This window comes from Biomphalaria glabrata, chromosome 12 (genome assembly GCF_947242115.1).
Source record: "Biomphalaria glabrata chromosome 12, xgBioGlab47.1, whole genome shotgun sequence".
Lineage (NCBI taxonomy): Eukaryota > Metazoa > Mollusca > Gastropoda > Planorbidae > Biomphalaria > Biomphalaria glabrata.
The window spans coordinates 21,883,854-21,905,715 of NC_074722.1; the positions used below are offsets into that span (position 1 = coordinate 21,883,854).

The 21,862-nt window shown below is 35.8% G+C and overlaps 1 protein-coding gene across 11 annotated transcripts in view; it reads left to right on the top strand.

Annotated features, from left to right (window-relative positions):
* The first annotated feature begins 16,187 nt into the window (after positions 1–16,187).
* Positions 16,188–21,862, top strand: part of LOC106071320 (balbiani ring protein 3-like) — a 79,880-nt gene continuing 74,205 nt past the window's right edge. For all 11 annotated transcript variants that reach the window (XM_056005609.1, XM_056005610.1, XM_056005616.1 and 8 more), the window contains exons 1-2: positions 16,188–16,278; positions 17,647–18,017. The gene's annotated coding sequence lies outside the window, so the exon portion shown is untranslated. The remainder of the gene's footprint in view (positions 16,279–17,646; positions 18,018–21,862) is intronic.

Sequence of the window (21,862 nt, forward strand, 5' to 3'; positions counted from 1 at the left end):
TACATTGGGACATCACAAATACATAGACTAACGTCTGCCTTGAGCACAGACTCTTCATCAGCTCTAGACTAGGCGGAACTTCTTTTCTTCTCTCTAATGTCAACATCCTTTTCAGTCTAGTCTCTAATAGTGCTTACCTTCTGTACTATCTTGGATGGCGGTGCCGCGGTGCGCATGGCAAAGTTATAAGCATATGTAATGAATCTCCATTTTCATTTTGCTTAGGCATTTTAAAGAATGACTAGATATATGTCATGCAAAGTAGAAAATGTCTTATTTAGAAAGGATTCCCCCCAAAGCCATCTGCAATTTTCTGCGGCCGTCGCTTTCTCTTCCTCCAGTTGGCCATTGTGTTCTTCAGACGATGACGTAATCATTTGACACACAAAGAGATAGTGTCGAAGTATTTGCGTCAACACAGCCTTTGATCAGGCACACTGTTTCAGCAAACTCTCTCGTGACTAAAAGAACTGTGTGTCCTTCGGTTTGTTTGCCTCGATTACTTTATTGAGTTCTTTAAGTATTAAATCATTGTAGCTCTTCATTTCATGTGTAAAAACATAGTAAAGTAAAAATTAAAGTTTCCCTTTCAGACCTTGCGATCTATGGGGCAGATGATGTTAAGGTCATCTGTTTCTATGGCCAACAGTTAACAAGCAGGGTGGCCAGCGCAAGACCAACCGCCTTTACTTTCCCAGACTAAAGTCAGGTACCCATTAGAGTTGGGTGGAATCAGGGGCGTCCTAAAAATCCCGAAATTCAAAATCACAGTCTTCACCGAGATTCGAGCACAGGACCCCAGGTACGGAAGCCGAGCACTTAATCACTCAGCGGATCAAGAATTTTGAATGGGGGGGCGATTTTTTTCCAAACTCTAACCCTAACGCCCAGTAAACCCTAACCCTAAGCATAAACGCGCGTTAAGCATATATATATATATATATATATATATATATATATATTAGAATAAAAAAAAACGCAGTGTTTCTCAATCGAAGCCCCAACGCCAAAAGCTTTTTCTAGCATTCTTCACTGCAGAAACGCATTCTCCTGACATCTACAGATCATTATTCAATCCTATTAGAAAGGATCTTTAGAATAATGTTTTACTTGAAAAATATTTTAATATGAATTTACAGCAATGCAAATACAGCCGATTTGTTCCTTGAAAAGATAAGATACCCCACATATTTAGATTAAGACTTTGAGGATCGCCGCCGAAAAAAATTAAGCGAAAAATAAAAATAATAATAAACAGCCATGTTTGGGCCGTTCTCTTGACAGCTAGGTGGTCTGGGGGAGCGCTATAAGCCCTCCCAGTGGGGTCAGGGGCGAAGTCTACATCGAAAATTTTATTTCTTTAAAAAAGCTCATTTGTAAGTGATACATTTTGTTCAATAGGCATGTTTGTAAATTTGTTTTGTTACATAACTATAATTCAAAGCTTTAAACTAAAATTTCGGAAGTGGGATGAGAAATTAAGTGGACCAATTAGGTTCTACTCAAAATTTTTTGCATTTGTAGGATTCAAGTATATATTGTGAGTTACAGTTCCAAATTTTTTGTATACAATAGGAAGATATCAGTATGAGTAAATGTTGGAAAAGGTGACTAGGAAAAAAATATTTGGGTTCTGAACTCAAGAACTCATCTCAATTGTTACTCTATAATGAAAAATTTCGTATGAATTCTAAATTTTCCAAAATAAAGTCTTTCTTAAAATAATTATGTAAATCATGCGCAATTACATAAACTCTGTGGCCATATTTGACTATTCTGTTTTAAAACGTCATGTTATGTCTGGAAAGGGAAGAGAGCGGTAGAGTGAAAACGTTAATCCTCGCTCCTATTTTTAAATTTCTAATGATTGCATTTGGCATTAAAGAATAGGGGTGGGGCGACTCGATATAAGAATTCAATTTATAGCATACTAGTGACATCTTTGTTTAAATTTTGTAATTTCTTAACTAAAGTACAAAAAGAAAAAAATATTGGTTTGTCCGATGGGTGGAAGGCGATTGCATGTATCGCCCCTCCCACCTGGTACAACCCTTTTTCATTTTATATTTACTAATGATAAAATTTGAGATCAGAGTGTGTGTACAACATACTATACAAAAAGGTTAAAACATCAAAATGTAGCTTTTATTATATAGATATTGAACTAATTTTGTTCACAAACTATGATTTCTGAATAAAAATAGGACCGCCCCCCCCCCCCACTCAGAGGGCTAGATTGGGGAGGTCAGTAGAAGCAATCGGCCCCCCTCACCGAATCGGCTCAGATACCAGAAGTGTAGCGACATAATATACAAAGTATAAATAAAAGTAGGACCGCTCCCCCCCCCCCCAACTCAAAGGTTAAGATGGGAAGGGCAGTAGATATATTCGCCCCACCCCACCCCACCCGATCGGCTAACAGGGGGACGACATAATATAAAGATCGGTTAAAATATCAATAACAAGTTTTTATTAAATTGATATTTAATTGATTCTGTTAACATGCTGTGATTTCTACAAATAAATTGGACGCCCCCCCCCCACTCGAAAGTTTATGGTGGGGGGAGGCGGGATTGCTAGGTTGAAATAGAAATAATTAGTCTATACTATTAACATAACTCATACATTCGTGTACAAATTGTTTGATTTCTTTCTTTCTTTTCCTACCGCCCCCCCCCCATTCCCCCGCCTGGATCCGCCAGTGCTGGAGGGAGATTATGTTACATTTGTAAAGGCGGTGATCTTAACATTTGTGAGGTAAACCACTTTCTTGAGACATTCCTTTAATGTCACTTCGTGTCCTTAAGCAAATGCAAAGGTGTAACCAAAAGTTATTAGTTTTAAATTTAAAAAAATATATTTACATTATTTATTATAATGTTACTCAATTAATAAATCCCTTATACATTTCATTTTTTTTAAACTCTCTAGAAATATTGACATATTTAATATTTAGAATATTGGAAGCTTGGCAAATTGTATTTCTAAACATACACGACAACGTAGTGATAGTCTCTTATATAAGGGGAAAAAAACAACTTGTAGCATTTGTACACAGTATAGAACTGATTTACATAGTCCTCGTAGGAACTGAATAAAGTGTCTGTTACAATATGGTTGACTTGTGTCTATATTCGTATGTGCTTATAGATGTTAGATTGTTTTTCACTTTTTGTCGTCTGCTTCTATCTTCGGCAAGGGATTTTCTTTGGGTCTCAAATGTGTTTTCCGCGACCTTTGGGAGAACTATCTTTTAAAGGCCATCTTCTGCCTGCTGCCTTCCTCTATGGCAGTGAGGACAAAATGGCGCCCGAGTTGATCTTTATAGGACTTCCTGCGGGCACCTCTGCAACGCCGTCTTCCTTTAGGTTCTCCAAATAAGTAATACGGCAATCCCCTGTAAATGAATGTTATTAAAGGATTTACTTAGATTTAGGTCCTCCTACGCTATTTAGCGTATAGGGCGCCAGTGGCGTCACTAGGATGGGTGTCACCCGGTGCGGTAAGATCAGGGTGTCACCCCACCCCAGCGTCCCACTTATTCTTCCCAATAAAAAACTATCGTTGTTTAGTTCCTTTTTTTAGCGCAATTATACAGTTCGTTGATTGCTGTTACAAAACGTTAAAATGAGTGTCGATTCTATTAAAAATTTTTTTTTGTCTCTGACATTATTATCGTTAATTATTACATATGTTAACATCTAAGATTTTAAAATTAGAAACAAATTAAACATCAAGTGAACATGCTTTCCTTAGTAAACATTAAACAGCTCTTAATGGAAACGTGTTTACATTATAGTCACATGTAGTGGTAGTTTCCTGAGGAAAACTAATGAAAAAAAACTTTATGAAAAGTATATTGATCGGTACAAAAACTTATTTATTTTTTTAATATTTAAAAATTTACAATAACTTTAGAAAAAAAACTTTAATTTATTTTTCAGGATGTCAAATTTGAAAACTTATACATAACATTAAACTCAATGTATTTGACGACTTCGTATTCAATGGACAGAATCGCTTGATCTGAAATTAGTTTTTAAAAAGTTATTAATAGTTGTTAATTAACTTTAGTTTTGAAAAGCTTCTTTTCACATGAAGTCACATGCATTTCGCAAGAAACAGTTAAAGGTTTAAATCAAAGGCTGATAGACATTCATTGACGCCATTCAAAACTATGCTGCATTCTCGTATTCTTGCTTTGGTATTTCTGCTCTCATATCTTGTCGTCTGGCCCAGTATAAAAGAGATTGATGCACTCAGTATTAACCTCGTTCTCTATTTGAATAGTGAATCCGGCATCTTAAGAGTTACTTTCCTGATATTTTCATAGTGTTAAAACTTATTTTTCTGTTGAAATAACATGCTAGTTTGATTTGACAAAAATTATCTCATTATCTAACTTTTCACATATTTCGTAGGGTAAATGTTTAAGTGCTCTAGCTTAGCCACCACTTGGACAATAATTTACACTTTAATTAAAAGGTACTCTTGTGTTTAGTTGCCTTTTTGTTTCAGTACATTTGTCAACAAGAAAGCCTAGCGATGTATGCATGCATTCAAAGACAGCTGGCAATCGTCTTTGCGATGCGCCCTAGTGTTTGTATTTTCAGAGCGATGGCAAATATTTTCGCCGTCACACTTTCATAAAATTGTTCTTTCATGGGTCTAACAGTAACACGATGAGTACACCAGCGAGTTGTTCATAGGACACTCTATCATTAATTAAAATATCCCATCGATTGGTAACAGCGGCAAAGAAAGAAAACCTTTTTTCTAAAAAGCCGAGAAAATTTAATTCCAAAAATTCTCTGATTTTGAATTTTGACCACATAGCTTAAGTAAACGGTGTACACATCCATTCAAGTTTTTTTTCTGTTCTTCATTATTACTGCCTGCACATCTTCATGAATCCTTGACATTGTAGCCAGGGGCGGACTGGCTATATGGGCATACGGGCAAATGCCCGGTGGGCCGGTACTAAATGGGCCGGTCTGGTCGCGACCAAAGAAAAAAAATTTCAATGCAGACAACTTTAAAAAAAAAAGTGACAGCAGCAAGACACAAAGGCCCGAACCCGTTTTTTTTAAATATATTTTTTTTTATTTTTATTACAATTAACTTTGTTTGAAATTCAATAAGAATATCAACAAAAAAATACACTATACACTGTACGTATTATCATTTGCAAAACGTTAGACCGTACTCTCTGCTATGCACGAGCTTTGACTGCTTTGATGTCTTCGAGATTGTGTTTGGCCTAATCATTTTGCTGGTCGGCATGGGCCTTTGATGGCACTCCCATTTTTTTTTGCTCCTTCCCTTCCCCCGTCTTTTAATGGTTCCAATGAAATTTAACCAAAAAGAAGGATGAGAGGTTAAGTTAGAAAACATTGATATAACGCAGCAAAAAAAGGCGCGACAATTAGTTCTTTAACATAGGTAATACCGAAAAAAGCTTCAAACTCATTAGGCTGCTATTGTATTGTTTATAGTTTTCAGACTACATGCATGTATTAATAGAATACATTATGTAATCCTACGAATGCATACATCCAGTTTTCGATGCTTTATCAAAACTTCATATATTTTGTAGAGAATTAGGCTTACACCAATAATATAACACATGGGCGTAGCCGGGAGGGGAGGGTCTTCAAACCATCACTTGCCTCAGACCTCATTGTCTGAAAGGGAAACTTTACTTACTGCCCCAATGCAGCCAACTTAAGCAAACTACAGTCACCAAATTTCATGAGCGTAGCCAAAAGGGGTTTTGTGGTTTCCCTTTCCCCTCCAATACAAAAACTAAAGCAAAACTATAGTTACCATTTTCTACCAGTCGCTGGACTCGATTGAATAGCAGATTTGGTTTTTGAATTTTTCTTAGCAGAAGAGTAGCAGGCTAATTGCACTGTAGATACCTCAGAATATGCATTTTTCAAGCTTAAAATAACGGAAATAATGCTTGGTTCCGGGGCTTCGCCCCAGACCCCACTGGGGGGAGCTAGCAGCGCTCCCCCGGACTCACAAGCTGCCCTTTGGCGGTGTGTACTGTCTTTCCACTAATTATAGGAAGAGAGTGTTCTAGGGTAGAAAAAATTTTCAAAGAATGAAAGATCAGAACGTAATGAAGATTAATTACATATACACACACACTAATATATATATATATTTAAATTGCGAAGTGGGGTAAAAATCCCCCTCCCCCGAAAATATATGACATGCCATTTATGGGCCGGTTTATATGGTAATGCCCGGGCCGATTTTGATACCCAGTCCGCCCCTGATTGTAGCTGCATTACCATCAGAACTGATACCATAAGCTTTTGGTCCACTTCAAGAGGAATATCCTACAACATTTTAGTCATTTCAACATGACCATTGCTACTGTTACAACTTCAGAAATCTATGTTAGGGGTGCTGTAATACAAGATACCAGATTACCTCGCAGCACTTATGTCTCTGATAAGTATATCCTTTAAGTGGTTTGCTAAAACATTTATACAAGCTTGGAAAGTCACGTTTTTTTGTATCGCTGCCTTGCAATTGTTTAAGTTATTATTTCAGCACTGGGTTATATTTGGATAACATTTCCACAATCCCAAGAAAAAAATTCCATTATTCAATGAGAAGTCTTCATCAATTCGCCACCATATACCAACTTTTGATTTGCTAGAAACAATGCGATAGTGAGCAATCTATAAGTGCAAGATGTTCCTCTGTTTTCCCATCTATACCGTCAATCATAGCGATGACTTCCCTGTCAATTTTTTGAAGCTTAAGTCCGGCTGACAAATTGTTCCAAATTTGAAAGCCTGATGAATGCTCTTCATTCTTCTCGCGAGTTTCTCATTGTGGACTGCTTATCAAACAAGAAAATCTCGCTATTGAATTTTTCGTCAATAAGAAAAAGTTTATTCAACCATTCTTATGCTTTATGACCTTGCTTCTGTCACATTTTAAAGTTGTTTTTTTTTTTTGTAAAAGTGCATTTTTTCCACTCGGATGTCACCCCCTATCGGGTGTCACCCGGTGCGGACCCCTAGTGACGCCACTGTAGGGCGTTAAGCTCTCTCCATAGAGATCGGTCACAGGCGACTTCCACAGTTCTTTCAAGTTGGTGCCCCAGATTTTAGGTGCGCAGACATGGACAGCCTTGTTTTCGCTTTTCGGCTTCCAAATTATGGCTGACTTTGGTAAACGTCCTGCGAATCTTATACGACTTTCGGTCACCATTTCACTCAGGGGACGATAGCTTTGTGAGAAAGAACTTGACTGAACGTGACATGATCTCTGTATTTTATTCCTTGGATCCTTCTGTCATCACTGTTGAGGTTGGTTTAGTCTCTATCAACCTTATTGACGACTTCAACGTCTCACAATCGTTGGCGGCCGTTGGGACGATGTTGAGGAGCTCAATCTTGGTCTTCAGGCCGATTGATTTGTTTTCCTAGATAGGCTGTTGTATTTGGCAGACTGTTTCTACTTTCCCTATCCGACATGCAACATCGTGATATGCAACACCATCTCTGGTGATAACGATGCCTAAATAGGTGAATTGTTCTGTTCAAGCTCTGTAGGCCCAATGTTGACGTGAGTGCTTCAGGACTTGTAGCCAATACAATTCTTTAACAAACTGAGGACTTCGGGTTAGAAAATTTAGAACCCATGCTTTTACATAGGGACTGACATTTAAATTATTTAGTTTGCTGATCATTAGATGTATGGTATTGAAAGCCGATGAGAAATTTATGAAGAACACTCGAGCATACGATTTGCATGTATAAAGAGGCTTTTAGAGCTGATCCAGAAGCAACTGAAAAACATCCTCAAAACCCCTGGCTGCTTTGTATGCAACCTGGTGAGGATCTAGACTGCTATTGACTTCCGTTACATATTTTTCAAAACATTTCATTACAATTGATGTTAGTACAACTGGGCTGAAATCGTTTAAACTATTTTTGATTTGTTGGGTTCTGAATGATTTCTGAAGTTTTCCAGATTTCATGAATATTTGAAACGAATAGTTCAAGATATGGGAGAAGATAACAGATATTTGTTCTACACATAGATTGATCAACTTTCTATTTCAACCATGCGGTTCTATTGCTTTTGTAAATTTAATCTTCTAAATAGTAAGGTCATTTTATCATAAAATTGGTATATGGTTCTTGTTTTTCCTTGGTTAAAGTGTTGAATATTTCTTTTTGTATACCAATAAAAACTTCTTTGTCAAAACTGGCATTTAGATCATTAGAGAATTTCTCCTCGTCCTCCATTGATAGTTGTTATCATTTACAGACACAGCTTATTTTCGTTAATCTTTCTTGAATGCATCTCAGAATGCTCGAGTTGTTATTTTGGAACTTCTCGATATATACTTTGTATGCTTTCCAGAATGCTCGAGTTGTTATTTTGGAACTTCTCGAATCTCGATATATACTTTGTATCATGGGCGTAGCCAGGGGGGATGGTTTCGGGGTTCAACCCCCCCCCCCCCGAAATGAAATCCCCCCCCCCCCGGGGGGGGGGGGGAACGGAATGCAGTGACTGATTTTTTGGGTTCATTTTGTTTATTTTAGGTGAGATTTTAATACTAAATCATCACTTAAGCACAGCCTAGGGGGTTTTGAGTTAAAAACCCTCTACCAGGGGTTTTGAGTTTAAACCCCCTACCAGGGGTTTTGAGTTTAACCCCCCCCTGGGGTTTTGAGTTTAAAACCCCTTATAGGGGTTTTGAGTTTAAACCCCTTACCAGGGGTTTTGCAGTTAAATCCCCCTCTTCTATAAACAAAATTTAAAAAATGCAAACGACAATCCCCAAATTCCAAGAAAACAGCTAAGGAAGATTTTGACTTTAAAACCGCCTCCAAAAATTACGATAAACCCCATCTCAATATAAAAAAAGCAAATTACACACTCAAAATTCTATGAGCGTAGCCAAAACCCCCTCCAGTTGTGGTTTGAAGCTAAAAAGTACCTCTTCAATATAAAAAAAAGCAAATTACACACTGTAAAATCTGTGAGCGTAGCCAAAAGGGTTTTGAGTTTAAAACCCCCTGCCAGCGGGGTTTGAAGCTGAAAAATACATCTTCAATATTTTTAAAAAAAGCAAATTACGCACTCAAAATGTTATGAGCGTAGCAAAATGGGGGGTTTGAGTTTAAATCCCCCTTCAGAGGGTTTTGATGCTAAAAAATACCTCTTCAATATAAAAAAAAGCAAATTACACACTAAAATTCTTTGAGCGTAGCTAAGCTAATGAGGGGTTTTGAGTTTAAATCCCCCTCCTCCAGATGGCTTTTTTAAAATTTAAAACCCCTTCAGATGGTTTTGAGTTAAAAATTCCTTTACAGAGAGTTTTGAGTTGAAAATCTCTCTCTTCAATATTATTTTAAAGCAAACTACAGTCACCAAATTCTATGACCGTAGCTAAATGGGGTTTGGAATTAAAAGAGATTTTTTTAGTTTAAAACCCCTCAATAGATGATTTTGACGATAAAACTTTCCTTTTCGATATAAAATACAGGCATGTAATTCCAAGAGCGTAGTCAAGAGAGGTTACAAATTTCTACCAGTGGCTGGGCTCCATTAATAAAGTGTGAATAGTCATCTGCCGAAATTGAAAAACACTAAATGTGGCTCAACAAAGATGGCTAAGACAGATTTTAGGAGTCAGTTATAGAGATCGGGTCTAAATCAAAGAAATCATATGCCGAACTGGGAGTCGAACCCTTAGTAAGGTTGTGACAGAGCATCGCATGAAGTTTTGCAGGACATGTTCTCTGACAAAATGAATTACGCATAATAAGAGTTGCGGAAACAGCTTGCCGGAAAATGCGCCGAACGGCGCGAGAGGGTCTAAGTCAGTGAGAATAGCACATTGGGTTTTTGAAATAAAACTTTTTAATAGCAATATAATGCACTGTAGATACCTCAGAATATGCATTTTGTTGGCTTTAAATACCAGAAATAGTGCTCGGCGGCGGGGCTTCGCCCCGCGCTGGGGGAGCACAGCGAGCTCCCCCAGACCCCCTTGCTAGCAAGGGAGGGAAGTGTACAAGTTTTCCACTAATTCCAGGAAGAACCTATTCTAGGGCACAATAAGCGTCTTCCGAAAGGGTCAGAATTTAATAAAGATTAAATATGTTAAACACACACACACACACACACATATATATATATAATTTTTTTCCGTGGGTTTCCCCCCCCCCCGAAAAAAAATCCTGGCTACGCCCATGCTTTGTATGCTTTCCCCTCCGCTCCCCAATTTTTTTTTCTGTACTTTTCTTGAGCAAGTCTAAACTGTTGGCCTTGTACTTACTTTTCTTTTTGATTAGAAGATTTTCTTTTTATGTTTCTGGTCATCCAGGGTTTATTATTTCAAGGTCAGTGTCCGGGGATGGGTCTTTAAATTCAAGCCCTGAGGCGGTTGGTTGAGGGTCTCCTTGAAGTATTCTACCCATTATGCATCCTGTTCTTTCCTCATTAATTGGTTTCTCGTGTTTCTTCTTGATGGCTACGCCGTGTCCTCTCTTCAGTGAGGTCTCGAACAATTTAATGGAGAGTTCACAACCGCCTGTGCCACTTGGCCCTTCTGTTCAACGTAGTCTCGCCAATCTTACCGGCTTTTCTTTTCTTTCAGATCTGCTTCCCTGAAGGCTTCCTCTGTTTCTCTGCGATCTTGTATTGCACTTTTCTGGTTTTAACTACGCTTGACATCTTTACTCTCATCGATCAGTTTCCATTTTCTGTCTTGTATCTAACGATTCTTGTTACATCTCTTGACTCACTCTTCTTCAAGGGTATATCTGATAGAGCTTTGAACACGGTTCTAGTTTTAGTTTTAGTTGGAACTGTTCGGGAACACTGTATCATTAAACTTGTTCATGTTAAACGGTCGGGGGCGTGGGACTTGTTTCGGTTGGCGTTTCAACCGGAGTTTGCATTTATCATTGATAAGGAGGTGGTCTGAGCAGGGCCGGCCTTAGGCATAGACAAACTAGGCAACCGCCGATTGATGGGCGCCTCGCACAGGACAATTTTTTTTTAGAGAGGAAATAGGGAGACTTGTGTCCAATGTTATTTTTGGAGTCACTAGATCTTAAATGAACTGCTAATTTTATTAGCGGCCCCCGAAAGGGAAAAAGACGCTATTAGTTTTGTGTGGCCTCTATGTCCGTCTGTCCGTCCGTCCGTCCCGTTTACATCTCAGAAACTAGAAGAGAATTGAAAATCCGACATCATATTTTAGTCCATTCCAAGTTCTGATGCAACGGCTACTTTTTTCTTTTCTAAAAGGGAAAAATATAATTTTTTAAATCAATTATGCAAGCAGTTTTTTCATAAAAATACACCATTTTTACGCCTATTCACTATTAATAGTAACAAACACTGGAGTAAGAGAGACAACAATGTACCATTTTCATAACACATTTATGCAAATGGTTTTATATTTTTGGTCAAAAAATCTTTTTTTTTTTTTTTACACACCTCTAAGGTAACTAGGTATATTTCCAGATGAACAACTCCCTCCCCCTTTTATTTGTTTAGTCCATCACATCGAGTTTATTGATAGACAGGTGACAACAAGTCAGATACGACGGACGTAAGCGCGCTCTCTAGAGGTCACACGAGGGAACTATGTTTGTTTACTTAGTAGTTAATCTTAATTGAGGGGGGGGGGGAACTGGACTTCAAGTCAAACATCTACACGGGTATTCGGACGAAGAGTTTGCTTATTTGGAGAAAAATCTTAATCACGTGGTTGGGCTAGAGGCCTCACCTTTTCAAGTGTGCCGAGTTACTTGAACATAAATCTCAATTAGTAAGCTGGACTAAAGATCATACGCATCTAAACGAGTGACCTTTAGCTACACAGAACACAAACCGCGAGATTATATAGCCCAGTAAGCCAGTAACTAATTATTTTGTAGAAGACACGACCAGGGCTATCTTTAAATGGAGAGCTAAACACCCCCTACACTTTTTTTTTCTTTGGTCCTTGACACACAATTTATTGATAGACATTTACCATTTTTAAGCCAGAATGAAATAACACAACGTGCTAACAAAGGATATTACACTGTCAATAAATATTAAGATTAAATAATTTTTCTAACGTGTTAACTTGAATATTACTCCAGCAGTTAAGTGTCTTGATTTGATAACAATATTCTTAATCATTTGTGACAGTCAATTAACTCCTTGTTATTACAATTTTTTTTACTTAAGATGCGTACTTAGCCACTGTGTATCAGGCTAGGACGACTTTTACACACCTGACATCCATAGGCTTACTATCGTTCCATATTGTAACAGTTACTGAAACCACGAATAAAATAATTAATAAGTAATAATTAAGGAAGATGTTTCTAACATACGATCTTTGCATTTAATGTTTCTTGCGTATGTTCTTTGCACAATAAAATAAAACAAAGATGTGCATGTTTGCGTGTGTGTATTTTTTTTTGCCTGGTATTAAAATCTTTAGAAAGAAATCTAATTTCATTGTTTAATTCTTTTGACTTAATAAATAACGAAAACCTTACAGTAAATTTTAAAATCGCATAAAAAATTGAATAATAGTTAGCAAACAAAGAAACAATATGCTGGAGCGAAAAAACAAACAAACAACCCTTGACCTCTAACTAGTGGACGGGTATAATTTATCTATATGCTTGACTGACCATGCCAATGTGTTATCTCTTTTGACTGACACCCAACTCTATTGCGTGCGTATGCTCAGGAAAAAACAATGCTTGATGGTTAACACAAACAACTATACACACTACACTAGGACTACATGTGTAGGCTCACTAGGTATATCTGACCAGGTTGTTGGTCTGAAATTCATGAACACATACATCCGACCACTATACAAGGCAGATTGCACTTTACTTATGAGATTTACATTAGTAACTAGTTAAATATATACTAGCATTATTTACATTGACCTTCCTACACACATCCTTTACAGTTGGTGGCACCGTACATACACACAGTCACACTCATGCTATACATATTTTTAGAAATACTGTTAAACTTGAATAAATCAATCAGTAACAGAGTTTAAAACAATAAGGTATATAAAAGGAAAAAAAAATAAAATCAACCAATATAGGTATGTTATTTAACAGTTTCGTAAAATGTTCAGCAACACAAGCTATTAACAAGACACTTAGGTATCCGGCTCCGGCTCCGGCCGAATATCAAATTTTACTATCCGGTCATATCCGCCCCGGCCGGATATCAAAAAGTACTATCCGGTGCACCCCTAGTATTGACACATTTTGTAAGTTCTGTCATACTAAATACTAGATTTTAAGAAAATGTAATCTTTTTTTAAAGAGAAAAAAATCTATTTACTATGCAAATAAGTTGGACATAAAATAAAACAACAATTAATAAGTAATTTTTCATATTATCGCGTGAACTGCAAATGGGTATTTGAACTAAAGGAATTTTTTTTTTTTTAGGGAAATGTTTTTTTCTTGAGGCTTTGAATAAGAGATTGACCCTTTACAAAACAATTAGATCAATCAATCAGTTACGGATGGTTCACATCTAACTTCACATTCACTTTCACCTATCCCTTGGTCTGCTGGACCTTTGGGGCACCACACAGGATCTGTCAACCAAAGTCCCTTCGTCTAGGGTCTCCAATTATCTAAGGACGGCCGTGGTTTGAGCTAATCTCCGTTCCTCTATGGGTCGGCACGCCAAATGGTGATGACCACCATCGCTTGGCGATACAAATATAATCAATCAATAGGATAGTTTGTCCCTAACCTTTTTAAATTTTTATTCAATAAATCTTTTGTCTATTTTTAACTAAAAGAAATAAGCTATTTTATAATGGACCTCATTCACCAATCGTAAACAAGGAACATTTAGCCACGTGATTCTCTATCTCTTCTATACAAATTACGTTATACACTGTGACTATCACAAGACAGTTTTTTCGTTGTTTTATCTATATTATCACGTGGCTAAATGTTGTTTGTTTACGATTGGTGAATGAGGTCCAATGTCTGTTTTCCAAACCTTAAATGTGCGTTGTTCTATGGTTCGCTACCAGAGCCACACAGACCTAGCACTGCTATCTGTAAATAACTACCTAATTAATTGATTTAATTAAAATTACACCAGCGTCACAAGGCCTTAGCGCAACATAATAATATAAATCTTTAAGAGCTGATGCATACATTAAAACTCGTTCAAAAAATATACATATTTGTATATGAATTATTCATTTTTAGTTGTTGTATTTTTGTTATTGTTAAAATATAAACGTGTTCCTATAAATGTTACTATTATTATTTCCCTTCCTTTATGTACTCTATATAGGCGAAGATACCACTGATCTATCACGAGATCTCCTTAAATATCGTACGTATCCACATCAAATTTCGTACACAGGTTACTTTACCTTCTAGGAGCTTTCTAACAGATACGCTTAGTGACCGATGCAATGTGTAAAAAAGCGCAAGCTTTATCAAACCTTTGTATTTTATTTTCTATATTTCCCCCAATGACCGCAGAAGTCGAATTAGAAAGCTTAAAGAACTATCACGAATTCCGTTTTTTTAATGCAATATTTTTCTTTGTCGCTACACTATAAAACCGGAAATCTACCTTACGTCATTTCCACGTCAATTCCACTTCCTTGTAGGTATTGTGTAAATAAAAAAAATACTAATAGCATTAAAAAATAGATCTATAGCCATTTCTTTTTCGAGAGAGAGAGAGAGAGAGAGAGAGAGAGAGAGAGAGAGAGAGAGAGAGCAAGTAATGGTACTTTGTAACACTGTCAAAAAAACAAACAACTAATCCTAATAGGACTGAAAAGATTAATTAAGATCTATTGTAATTTCGCTACATTTATAAAGTGTCAGATAAATTACTACAATTAATAAAATTCCAAATTGATATTTCTTCATTACAGAACAAAATACCAAAAGAGAAATGTAGAAATGGGAAAAGGAATGTGTACAAAGGACTCACTTTTTGTTGTGGGCGGGGTTGGGTGTTGGGAGAGCCAATAAGTCAAAATGCTACTAAAATTAACGAGCCCGAAATATGAGAGCGTGTAAGAGGGTCTTTCCAAAACAAGTCAAAAGTCTATATGGGAGAAATTACGGGGGGGGGGGGGAGGGGTTCAGAGAGCGAAAAAGAGAGAGATAAGGAAAGAGAGAACGAGGCCGTGAAATTTCATTGTAACAGTTACACTAATTCACAAGCTAAGAAAGTATGTTAGGTTGATCGTTAAAGCATGGTCCGTTTATTAAAACTAAAAAAAAAAAGTTGCTCTGGAAAGAGAGATCGTGATGTGAAATTTCAGTGGAAGAGATAAAATAATTTACGGCTAAGAAAGATTATTAGGGTTTTTGTGAAAATGAGGTCAATTTATTAAAATTAATAGAAAGTAAATAGAAAAGAAGGGGGTGTTCAGGCCATAATAAACATATAAAGCCTGTGAACAAATTAACGGGCGTAGCCGGTGAATAGTGCTATAATCTATATAACCTATCTTAATTGTATGTATTGTTTTAAAAGTGATGCATTTTTATGAAAAGCGGCAAGTAGAATTAATTTAAAGAACAAATCGGTTGGCTTTCAGAAGACTACAAAAACTGTTTAACTTTGCAAGCTACAAAAAATATGGTGAAATTAGATTTTCAATAGTTTTTTTAGTTTTTGAGGTCTAAACGTGATAGATGGTCAAACTGACAGGCGGACTGACAGATTACGCAAAACTAATAGCGGTTTTCTCCTTGCGGGACCGCTAATTTTTTTTTCATATAGATTTGTATTTCGTTTCATTATTTTTATCTTGATAATGAATGTTTGGAGGAAACTATCATTTGCTATGCCTTGTACAAGACTTTTCAATGACATTATACAACAATGCTAATGTGGTTATTAACGTTTATTCTCCAATATTTTATCCCTATGTCAATATTGTTTTTTTAAAGGTTCTCCGTGAAACCAACGTAATAGACCGTGGCTCACTTGTTGCACCTGAGTATGGTCAGGACATAGGAGGATAATAACGTGGGGGGGGGGGGAAGCCTTCCTTAACCTATCCCTTCTCTTTCACTACGCATGAGCGCAACACATTCCAGCCCTGGCATTGAGAGGTTTGGGAGGCTGAAGATGGCGAGAGTTACCTACTTTAACCCATCCCTCTATTTTACCTTCCCCGCCCTGTCATATAAAAGTGTCTCCCTCTTAGCACACCTGTATGCGGCTCGCTGGCTCGAGCCAAGGATCAAGGTAGGTGACAATTGTGTTTTTTATTCTAAACTTTAATGACAGTTCACAAAAATTAAACCTCAAAATATTTAAGGCTCTTGACTTTGTTTATGTATTTAAAATGTATCAATTCTGATAGTCAACAAACATGAATATCCAACTTTGTAATTGAACAAGGTGAATATTTGTTTTAATTGTGGAATGAATCAACTAAGCAATGTCACTTTCAAGTTTTAATTTTCATATGAATCAACTAAGCAATGCCAATTTCAAGAAATATTAATTAATGCAGCAGACTTTGACATTGTTTGTCGCACCATACCATTTTCAATTCTAAAATAATATACATATATATAAATATATATATATATATATACATATATATAAAATATATATTATACATTTCTTTGTAAAGGTACGCCCCGGTACGGCGTAGCGGCACCTTTTTCAATATATATATATATATATACTTTCTTAATTCTAGTTATTAAATTTCATTCTGACAGTTTGAAGTTCTATTGCTAATGTTAGTGCCATTGATTTTGATAAGATGAAAGAAAAATTAAGCATTTCAGAAAAACAAAAATAATAATTGTTCTTAACAGCTCTTATCCTCTCATTAATTTTAAAATGTTTCTTGAATAAAGACAATCTTTGTGCCTGATTTTTCTATACATAGGTCGAGCTAGTTTGCATAAACTACTTTACTCAAAAAGATCGTACATGTATTGTACAATAAGAAAGAACTAAATAAATATTTCGCACTAGAAACAATCCATGCATAATATACGAGAATAATGAGTGAAACGAATGTCTTTAAATATTTATTTTATAATAGAAATATTTGACGTTTCAATTGATTAGATGGTTAATAAGTCCTAGTATATTTAGAAGATTAATCTAATGACCCAGAGTCTTGCATATATATATTTAGATGGGAAATAACAGAAATCTTTACGAAATAAAATGCAGTAGAACGCACGAAAAGATTGAAAAAAAAAACATTACAAACTTCAAAATAGATTTACAAAGTATTTAACATGAAGCTTCAAACTTATTAACTGTAGGAACCGGATATAAATTTGTCTACCCTTTTATACATTTTCCAAAAGAAACATCTCGAACACATAAAGTAAAATAAAAATCATTTCTAATTAACTCCCTTTTATTCTCCTATCTTCTATTTGAGCTTGAATTTTCGCAAAATCATTGTGTAAGTAAATTTCCCGTTTACACATCTCTTGAGACCTTGACGCTTACACCACGCGACAACATAGTTAAAACATATGCTAAAATGACTCTGGATTGAACAGCTTATATGCCATTATCATGCTACGAGGACATAATGCCAGTAATAAACCATTTATCTTTGCTAAATGTTTGTTTCAGAAGAGGTACAAGAAACAAAAACATAAGAAAATATCTAACAACATTTTAAACATCTAACAACATTTTGGACCACATTTGAAAGCAACTATAAGAGAGAAAAAAAGAAGTACCAGTACAAACTAAGAGAAATCATTGAGTAACTGTTCTATAAGAGATTTAAGAAAGTGTCCTAACCTTGATCGAACTACATCAAAACAAACTTCCCAGCTGTTGTAACTTTTTGTTTCGTCGTCTGGAAAAAAACCCACCAAGGTGTGCAAAGAGCCTACAGAGAGTGTGTAAGCCGTAAGCAAAGAGTGAGATCTTCTGAAAGCCAAGACGTGTTTATCCCTCCAGGACTTGACGAGGTTCTCACTTTGTACACCAAACATGTAAGTTCATTTTGTCCAGTACACTTTTTGGATCCTCTCTAGTGTGTCTCTTTTTTCGCTTGTTTTCTTTCCTGTTGAGCTTTCTGTTAGGACATGAACTGTGAAGACTTGGGGTACTGAAGACTTTGTGCTGATGATAATTAAAACCTGAGGCTAGAATATATTTACATTCTTTTTTTTTCCTTTTTGCTCCGGAGTATCAGGTAACTTTGAACATTTCTTTTTGACTTTTATTTGTAGATTTAATAACTACAATTCTTTACCTCTCATTCAGTAAAGACCCATATCTAAGCTTGTTTTACCTGCGTAGACTTTTTGATGCATTTTATTTTTGAAACTTAATCTCCTTAAAACTCAAACAGTAAAAAGAAAAACAAACACAAATTTAAAAAACAACAAAAACAATAACAAAGATTATATTAAGTGTAATTATATCAATTATTTTGGATTAGTCATGTAATTAAATTCGTAATAGATCTAGACTAACAATCATAAATCTTTGCGACTAGAAATATTTTCACTAATTGTTTTTGTTTAGCATAATTTCAGATTTTTAGCTTTCTCAATGTGCTATGATCCGATCACTTGTTTGGATCAGTTGGGAAGGGGGCGGGTATGTGGTTGACTGTCACCGTGAATGTGATCGCTTTTTAAATGCATCTAAACAATGTGTGTACGACTTAAATTCGAACTCGAGAGGTCAAGCCTCTTTAAAGGGGGCTAATTCAACTTATACCACCACATATGTTAAGTATAATTTCTTTCTTTTCTTAAATAGCAAATAAATAATTAATTTACCTTAGTTAATAAACTAATTGTTTTTTTTTTAAATTAATTCCTGTTTTGTCAGGTCAAAGAAATAACTGCAGATTTCAACTTGATCCGTGATTGAATGTGGAAGAAATAAAGTTTACAAAATTTTAAAATCTTTTTTAACAGACTGCTGATATAAGCTTTGTAAAAATACATACAGGGGTGTTCTTAATTAATCTTTTAAAGTTTTTTTTTTTATCAATTTGTTAGTTTTTCTACGTCAAAATGTGGAATGAGTGTAACAGGGAACGGCATATAGGTATTCAGTTTCGTGTCGTGAAACACGGAAGTATGTATGCGTGGTGCACATTTTGTTAGATGATTTTTACAATTACAAATTTGTGTCAAGAATATGATCCTTATCTACAATAATCTACATTGTCTTTCTTATTAATAAATCGTTGGCATATGTAAACACACACACATTTGTATTTCGTTTCAAAACATTTCTCATTTAGTTTAAAGAGAGAAAGAGACAGGGTTGGGTGGGGAGAAAAAGTGGCTATATCTCTTTCTCCACTTTTTCATTGTGTTTTTTGTTGTTGGAATGTCAATATCATAATGACGTTTCTTAGACACTTTTCAAGTTGACAAATTTCTTTGTTTTTCTTGCTCGCTAAGACAACACACTTTTGTCTCTAGTTAGTTACGTATTTATTTTCTAAGCGAGCAACTGACTGTCTCTGTTCATTTCAACTGTTGATGCAGACCATAGTGCGAGGACATCCAGTTGAATGACTTGCTGTCTTTCTTGAATCCAAAGAAAACCTTCGAAAGGTGAGAGAAGGTAGACCAACCATTGATTACGTCAGAGCAAGTGCAGTACTTTACTCGAGAGCCCCAGTGAAGATCTAGCTGTACATGAACGTATCTATCTATCTATCTATCTATCTATCTATCCCTCTATCTATCTATCTATCCCTCTATCTATCTATCTATCTATCATCTCTGTCTCTCTCTGTATATTGTAAAAACAAATAGGTGCCTGTACTCGGTGATGGATCGCCTAACTTTTAACTACTAACAAATTAATAATAAACGTTAAAATGCTAGAAAAGTAATACTTTTTTCCCACACTGAAAAAGGTGCTGGTAGTTCGTACTGGTGCGTACCGTCACAAAAAAGACCTATATCTATATCTATCTATCTTACGGATAATAAAGATTATTATTATTATTATTATTATCTATCTATTTATCTATCTATCTATCCATCTATCTATCTATATCTATACAGGGCCGACGCGAGGGTTGTAGCCGCCTGCGTGCGAAATTAAAAAATGCCGCCCCCCCCTTTTTTTTTGAACTTGTACCAAAAGCTCCTAATGAATTAAATTCATTTTTGTATAAACTTTTTCTGCTCGTCAAATCCAAGGTCAGAAATGATTAGGCGACGTATGGAAAAGCCCGTAAGAATCTCTGGCGCGCCGCTCCATTTTTTCTTATTAAAGTATTCCAAAATAGCTTCTTATGTACGAATATCGTTTTTTTAAAATGATTTTAAAAGGATAATGCAATAATTAGAATTTAAATTAAATAATAAAATATTTGAGTAATTTTTGCTATTAAGCTAAAAAATTTAAAATAAAGTTAACTTGGAACATTGGAATTATGATTTGGCCGCCCCTTACATTCGGTCGTTAGTAGGTAGTAGCGTGCAATGCACACGTTGCACAATAGGCAGCAGCGGCCCTATATATATATATATATAGGTCTACTAACTACAGCATACTCTTTGCTCTATACGTTCTACTTTAGCTGTTCCAACCAATCAAATACTATGACACATTCACACGAACATTCACATTTATACATACATTTTAATTTTCAAATGTGCACTGTCATAATTGTGCCATCATCCAAAGTATATTTTTAAAAATACAAACATCAATTTAACGCCGTTAAAAGAACGCATATTAGCACATAAGCTTACGCGCAACTCGTGACGTTACACTATTACTATTATTTGATTAGTTACTGCCTCTCACTGTAACCAGCACGCTTGTAGATTCTTCTAAGAATAGCGAGAGAGATTAGTTCCAGTCAGATTTACATCATTCCTTGATTTCATCTTGTGTTTGTCAATGTTCAGATGTGACGAGTAGATCTAGATGTACTTAAGTTAAACTTTCTTCTTCCTATAGACTTTCCTCTCGAGCTCCACACATCACGTGCCCTTTAGTTAGATGAAGAGTTAGCTTTGGGGAGGAGTAGGGAGAAGTGGAGTATGTTGAATTAGTAGTTCACATCCGTCTTGCTTTTTTTTTTTCTTGTCAAACTCACAAACCATGGATTTGTATTGGAAGAAACAAATGTCTTGAAGACTATTTGAGATCAATTCAAGACGCATACTAAAATCCTGTTTTGAACTGGTTTGACTTATGCAGACTGTTACGACTTTATTTTAATTAATTAAAGACAGAAGACCAAAACAGATGTGGAAAAGTTGCGAAAGAGTCAACAGTTATTTCCCAAGAGAAGTTGCAGTGAAATCAGAACTATTCCCTTCAATAACATGCCTTAATAACTTATACAGTCTAGCAATAGTTCCTCCCTCAGCAGTATATCTTTACAATGCCAATGCTTTATATCAGTGATGCCTAACCTAATTCAATCTGCGGGCCATTTTAATTTCCAACACTAGTGTCGCGGGCCATATGATGGAAAAGACAAAAAAAACTTAATGAAATTGGCCTGAAACTATTTTATTTCAAACCCGAGGATCTAGTACTTACATTGAAGTATTGGGATATTTGGATTTTCTTTTTACACTTAAAAAAATGGCGTGAGTTCTGTTTATATTGTGTTGTTCTTGTTTTGTTTTTTTTAAACAGCCACAGACTTTCTTTATACAAACAAACATGTTGGCTAGCAATGGTATCATTTTCTACAAAAAGTAAAGATCCGTTCACTTTTCCTAGTAGATTCTATAGTCCTATTTCATGAACGCACAAATGTTAAATGCCTTGGAAAAAAAAGTGAGGACAATATCGTAGGTAAAGATAAATTTTGAACATTTTTTTTTAAGGGGGG